The sequence below is a fragment of the Sander lucioperca genome, chromosome 21 (genome assembly GCF_008315115.2).
Source record: "Sander lucioperca isolate FBNREF2018 chromosome 21, SLUC_FBN_1.2, whole genome shotgun sequence".
NCBI classification, from domain to species: domain Eukaryota; kingdom Metazoa; phylum Chordata; class Actinopteri; order Perciformes; family Percidae; genus Sander; species Sander lucioperca.
The window spans coordinates 3,310,118-3,317,746 of NC_050193.1; positions in this window are offsets into that span (position 1 = coordinate 3,310,118).

The window sequence follows — 7,629 nt, forward strand, 5'->3', positions numbered from 1 at the left end:
TGTGTGTGTGTGTGTGTGTGTGTGTGTGACTTTTGTTTTCTGTCTGTCTGTCTGTCTATCTATATAAATACAGAAAATGCTTTGTTTTTAGACATTTAATCTTTACACCAAACTCCATTCAATTTAGACCACATTTTAGTCTAATCTGTCAGCAAGGTTTAGTTTTACCTGCATAAGAAGTCTGAATAAAGCAGCTGATTGGCCGTGATGTTCCTCACTAACCATTCATTCACGTTTTTCTCAATCGCTTTTGCACAATCGTCAAATCACTATTAAACTTCGTAAAACTATATGACTTTATATGAACATTAGGTCAGTTGTTCACATGACTATAGTCATATGTCACAAAATGTTTGGCACAAAATGCATTGAGTAAGCCTTGCAGATCACAATAGTTTGCATTAATTTGTCATTGAATCATATTACTCTCAAATGCAACTATACACATGTTCATTATTCCTTTTCACGCCACACTGTTCGCCCTGCTGTGAACACAAGTAACGTGACAACTTTCACATCCACGGGCCAGTTCAGACCGCTGAAACTTTGCCCGCAACGTTCTAAAACAGATTTGTCTCGTTGCGAATCTTTGGTCTGAACTGGGCTTTAGTCACAACTTTCTCCTCAAATCTAGCCAAACTTTAAAGTTGTTAATCTTGGAGTAAAAAAACATGGGACACCAGTAATAATTCCAAGCTCAATATTTGCCGACGATTAGCTTCCTATTATTATTTAAGGGGATCTGTTTCTACATGTGTATTCTTACTGAAGCTGAAAACACTTTAGGGCTCAGATAGTTTGGATTAATGTCAGTTAGAAGTGGTTAATGATTTTTTTGATCCTGACAAAGTTACATCCACAGATTAATGCAGAGATTAGAGATGGATTGTAGTACAAATACTCTTACTTAAGTTATAGACGCCTACCTAAGTATCACTACCAGAGCCACACAGTAATAAATATATGTTATAGCGGCTTTAAGTTATGAAGTAATGTAAGACAGATACATGGTGCATGGAGGTCACTCTGATGTTGATATGCAACCAAATACTTTACTGTGTGTGTGTGTGTGTGTGTGTGTGTGTGTGTGTGTTTTAACCTCCATACTTCACATATTCAAGTCTCTGTTCCAACAGGCCTCCGGGAAATACCTGTCACTACACACACTCAGGTTCATACAGGTTTGAACACACACACGCACACACACACACACACACACACACACACACACACACACACACACACACACACTCACACACACACACACAAACACACACACACACAGACACACCTACAAACTCACACGCACGCACACACAAACACACACACAGAGACACACACAAACACACATGCGCACACACACAAACATGCATGCACACACACACACACACAAAAGGACAAAAATTCCAGAAACAAATTCATAAAGAGACAAAAACTTGCGCACACACACACGCACACACACACACATACACACACACACACACACACACACACACACATATATGTATTACTGTGTGTCTCTGGTAGTGATACTTTGGCATCTATAACTTAAGTAAGAGTATTTGTACTACAAACTGTAGTTTTAACCCTCTGATGCACAACATGGGTCAGAAATGCCCCGGGCGGATGATTTTGTTTCGTGCCATGCATTTTGTTGCTCAATATTTCACAAATTCTTTAACTAAATCAGAAAAAGCTTCAAAAAGTAGAAAAAAACACGACAAAAACATCTGAAAAAATGCCCAAAATGTCAAAAAAAGCGACAAAAACTTTGTGAAAACGACAAAGGCCGAACAAAGTAACAATCTCCCAAACCCTCTGTCTGTCTGTCTGTCTGTATGTATCTGCTGTCTGTCTGTCTGTCTGTCTGTATCTGCTGTCTGTCTGTCTGTCTGTCTGTCTGTCTGTCTGTCTGTCTGCCTGTCTATATAAATACAGAAAATGCTTTGTTTTTAGACATTTAATCTTTACACCAAACTCCATTCAATTTAGACCACATTTTAGAGAGAAGACACACCAGCCCGATAATCGGGTGTCGGGCCGTCTGGCGAGGTCCGTGACTTGAGTCTGGTCGGTGTGTCCCGTGCCGTCGGCCGTCCAAGGAGCTGTCGGCCTTCATTTGGGCCGACCCGACATGTTCAGTCGGGGACAGGGCAGTCGGGACTCACCCGCTCAAAATCTGACGAAAATGTTTTAAACTGACCTTTGTCAATCTGAAATGAAGACAGATTCAGCAACTGCATGGCCTATTTCTCGCTTAAAATGTTTTCAGAAACACGTTTCGGTGAACTATTTTAGTACAATATGAGATCGTATTCTGAACAAGCCGCCATGACAGTCTGGCTGTGTATTTCCCATGGATGTTGTCGGTACACGATCCGTTCTGCCTGCACGATCCGTTCTGCACATGCGCAAAATGTTCGCGCATGCGCGGTTGTACGAGGATTTACGACACTGCACGATCTGTTCCACGCTTCCGGTCGACAGCCAAGCTAACGTTAGTTTAGCTAACAGCTAATTTGGCTAACTGCTAGCTGATTGTAGCGGTCTGCCGTTAGCCTCCACAGGCAAGCTAACGTTAGTTTAGCTAACAGCTAATTCGGCTAACTGCTAGCTGAGACAGCATGTAATAACTTTAAAAGACCCTCAAAATAAAACTTGAAAATAAACGTTGACATATATAACAAACACCTAACATATATAACAGCTGTTATGTCAGTTCTACTTTACTTGTGCTCATTTAAAATACAATCACTCAATACTTATCTTTATTGTTATTACTGTGAAGTCTTAATTTAGCTGTAGCCTGCTTTTCCCATTACGTTTGAGTTAACGTTATTTTAGACTGAATCTAGCTGTCAGCTAGCGGTTAGCCGAGTTAGCTGTTAGCTAAACTAACGTTAGCTTCCCGGTGGAGGCTAGCCATAGGCTAGCGTGGAACAGATCGTGCAGGTCGTATCCTCGGTAAAACAGTATTATCTTGCGCATGTGCAGAACGAATCATGCAGGCAGAACGGATCGTGTACCGACAGATGTATTAAGAGAACTGGATACAGTGTTCGGCGGGAAGCCCCGTACGTTCCAATGAGAGTGCTCAAAAGCGCATAAAGCAAACATGGAGCTCGGCTCTTCCGCATTGTTGGCCCATAACGCTGGTTGGCTCACAATGGGCATGCGCACTAGCAACAATTTGTTTGCGTTGTCGTAGCAACCGGTAGCAACATGCGCGTTCATGAGCTTCTCTGTCGTGTCTCTTACAAGTGGCGAACTCATGAACTCGCAGTTTTCATTGTCTAAAATATTCACTAACGTTAAACACTGTTTTCGTTGTTCCCTATCGTTTACATGCTTAGCTAAATAAACGATAGATGTATTTAGCTAGACAACCAAGGAGATTTAATAATTATGTTGTGCTACTAGCTAGCTACCTACTAACTAGCGCTAGCTAGCTGTTAGCCTGCAGTTTCGTGAACAAAGCTCATCCATGGCTTCAGCTCTCATCCACGTTACAAGCTTTACAGCATACAGCCCTCGGATGTATCATAAGAGAGAACCAAGGCGATGTAATCACTATGTCTGTAGTAACGTTATGTAGGCATATAGCTAGCTATGTATAGATCTTAATACAGCCATGCTAGCTACCCCTGATGTTAGCAACTAGCTAGCTAGCCGATAGCCCGCCAGTTTGGGAAACGCTAATGACGTTACATCCACGTAGCTAACAGGCTTTACAGCAGCTACATACATACATCCCTGGGATGTATCATGACTTCATAAGATAATACCATGGACGTATTAATAGAACACATGGTGAATTACAACCATTAGCTATATCCATTATTACAGCTAGCTATATGAGCTAGGGAGAACAGTCATGTGAGCGGGCGGGCGCAGTCCCGCGGCTCTGCTCGCGTCCACTATGCGTGTTCATCATGCCAAATTTAATAATTCTGGATTCGCTTCTAGTGAATGTTAAAAATGTTAAAAACGTAACGTTTTAAACAAGGACCCTTTCAGTGTTCGGGCTGGTAAGTTGATATACCCAGAAACAAATTATCCGCTGAAATATAGACGTTTCTTTCGCCATGCAAAGTCTATGTGAAAAGTCTTTCTGGGCCATGGGGTGCAGTACCACCGTTATCCGCTAAGCCCATGGTGGCTTTTAGACTCGGCGCTCTTCCTGGGGGCTTGGTATTTCCGGAGAAAAAAGAACCACGTGACGCATTCGTCCAATCAGCTGCCGGTTTTCATTTTCTGGGAAATAATCAGACTGTTAATGGAAACAATACAGAGCAGCGCCGCCTGCTGGTATGGAGACGTATTACGTTTCGCGCACGCGCAGAGCGTACGCTGAAGTCGGCGTCGCCTCAGTGTGTTCTGAGGCATTTTTTGGACCTCGGGACCCGACTGATCAGTCCGACTGACTTTTCTGCCGACGGTCGGCCCATCTGGTTAGTGTGTCAGGGCCCTTAGTCTAATCTGTCAGCAAGGTTTAGTTTTACCTGCATAAGAAGTCTGAATAAAGCAGCTGATTGGCCAAATCTTGTTCAACAGTTCCTGGTCACTTTACTGTTCTTTGGTGTATTTGCGGTTGGCTGGTGTGTAGATACAATGAGAAAGTACAGTGTGTGCCATGGCTGACATCAATACTATTCAGCTGCCTAAATATACAAGAGGATTGTACTTGGAGATTGGACAATTGTAAGTTTGTTTCAGTAAATGTGCCAAAGCGATTGAGAAACCCTGTAAAGTTGTTAATCTTGGAGTCATTGAAAAGCTAGCACTGGTGGGTGTTGAAAGGATAAAAAGTGAGAAGCGTGAGCTGCAGCGGCTGTATCCGCGGACCGGATGGACCAGTTTCCACTTGCCAAACTCCCGTCAATCAACCGCCCCTCAATTAAGTTCACAAAATGTTTATCAATTCATTTTTCTTTTACTTCCACCCCTCATTGTCTCTCTGTCTGTCTGTCTGTCTCTCTGTCTGTCTCTCTGTCTATCTGTGTGTCTCTGTCTGTCTGTCTGTCTGTCTGTCTGTCTCTTTGTCTGTCTGCAGGACTCTGTGTCTCTGTGACTCTGCTGCCCCCCGGTGGTCAGAGGGAGACTGACACCGGTCACTGTAGTGTTCATTTAAATAAATAAATAAAGCTACAATACATAAAACTTGAAATAAATAAAGCTTTAAATAAATCAATAAAAAAAACTGAAAATAAAATAAAAATGAAATAAATTGAACTATAAAAAATAAAACTGTGAGCCATTTCTGAGCATTCTCTTCTGCTCATGTTTCACTCTGTGTGAGATAACTCTCTCATTACCTCACACATCACAATATTTCAGTATTTCAGTATTTATTTCAGCCCCAGGGGGCATCCTTACCAGACGCCCAAACAAAACCTTTATTTCTGAAATAAAAACTTTGAAAACGGGCCTAACCCGAGGACAACAGGAGGGTTAATATATTACATGTTATAAGAGATAACCAGTAGTCAGGTTATTTATTTATAGGCTTTATTTTCAGATTAAAATCGACACTGTAAACCTTTGAACCTTACAGCTAAAATCTCTCAGTATATTTGTATACTGTATTACATATTAGTATACAGCGCTATCTGCGAATGTTACAGATTACAGGTATTTACTGTTAACACCAATGCATCTTGGGAAAATAAAGGAAAAGGCGGGAATTACACTGTAGCTGCTACATTACTGTAAATTCAAATATTACAGTAAAATACCTACAGTAGTTTACTGGCGAAGCAGCTGCTGCCAGTATATTACTGTAGATTTACTGTGAAAAGTTTTACAGTGTACAAATCCGATCAGAAATACCAAACACATCCCAGAGAAAAACTACATGATCAGATATATAAAACGTGAAGCGTCAGGTTTTAAGTTTAAAGAACTGATGAATGTGTTAGAAATCAAAGCATACACAGTGAGGCTGAATATTGATTATATATCGTGAACATTTTTGCAGAACCAAACCTGTTTTTGTACCACATTTGAAAACCAGTGAAACTTGAACACAACACATCAACTGAGAAGATAGCGTTAGTAATAAGAAACAGTGGCGGTTCTACACGGTTCTAGGGAGGCCCGTGCCTCTGTAGACATGTCCCTGACCACCCCCGTCCCCCCCCCCCCCCCCCATGCTGACCAAATAAAACAATTATGAATTTATTATGGTTTTACACGCGAGCACCAAAAGCGGAACTAATGTGCAACACTGCCTGTAACATGTGGTGCTGCAACTGCTCATGAATGCAGTGTTGCCAACTTAGCGACTTTGACGCTAGATTTAGCGAGTTTTCAGACCCCCTTAGCAACTTTTTTTCAAAAAAGCGACTAGCGACAAATCTGGCGACTTTCTGTAGAAAAGTCACCAGTATTGTCCAGCGGGCCCGCGAGGTATTTCTCTCCTGTGGCCGCCAAAACAGTCACCTCTCTCTTCTGTTCTGTGACTCACTGAGGAGCAGAGGAGCAGCCCCTCCCCTCTCCCTTCATGTGCAGCAGCACTGCACACAGTGCGCAGGCAGGTAGAAAGGGGAGAAGCGACAGGGTGCGGGGGGCGGTGTAGGTACGTGAGACAGCGGGATGCGACGGGAGAAAGACCCCGCTGAGCTGGCCTGGCCCTGGGCAAGCCAGCCTTCTTTGAGAATTCTTTATCGATCTTTTTCCCTCCCTTTGTAGAATTTCTTTGTTTACTTCAAAGATAGGCTACCTAATTAATAATTATAAGGTAAAATATATTCCTTTATTGAATTTGTGATTATTTGGCTAAAGATTTCTATTTCTTTCTATCTACCTTGCTGACACAACCACTAAGCTTTATGCAAATTATTGCGTAATGACGTCACAAATATGCAAATGAGCATATGATGTCATCTAGCTACTTTTAGCGACTTTGGAGCTGGTGCTAGCTACTTTCATTGGAAAAGAGTTGGCAACACTGGGTGAATGAGAGGAGAGAGAGAGAGAGAGAGAGAGAGAGAGAGAGAGGAGCTACGATTTCTCCTGTTGCAAGAGTCGAAGGTAAGCAAAACGATTTCATCTCGTAAGTGACTTGTTGTTCTTGTACATAACCGTGTTACTTTTGTTCCTCACACTGATTATGAAATCAAGTTTGTAAATGTCTGGGCTCAATGTGTTTAGAAACTTAATCATATCTAAGCAAACTCACTGAAGCAGAAGTGAATAACCAAATGTCAGTATCCTTGCTAGGTCTACACAATGTTGTGATGTAAACCACGTAATGTCATCCATCTTGGCTGTTGCATTGTGATAACAAATACATTTGAGTAAAGTAATCAACAGGCAATCTGCCCGTGTTAAGTAGGGAGGGATGGTTAGGCAACGAAATGTAATGCATGCCCCTACGTTTTTTTTCTTCTAATAGTTGAAGGGACATAGTAAACAAAAAAGTAATTACTTGGCCTACATTTTGACATAAGTAAATAAATGTTGTAGTTGTGCCTTATGTATACTGTAGATCTTTCTACAGATATCAGCAAGTCCAAGAATGATGTACCAGTACAGCCCAACTTGAATATATTCCCAACCATTTTGATGGGGGACAGAAGACGGAGCTTAAAGCCAAACTGGTATAATCTTCATCCATGGCTTGAGTAT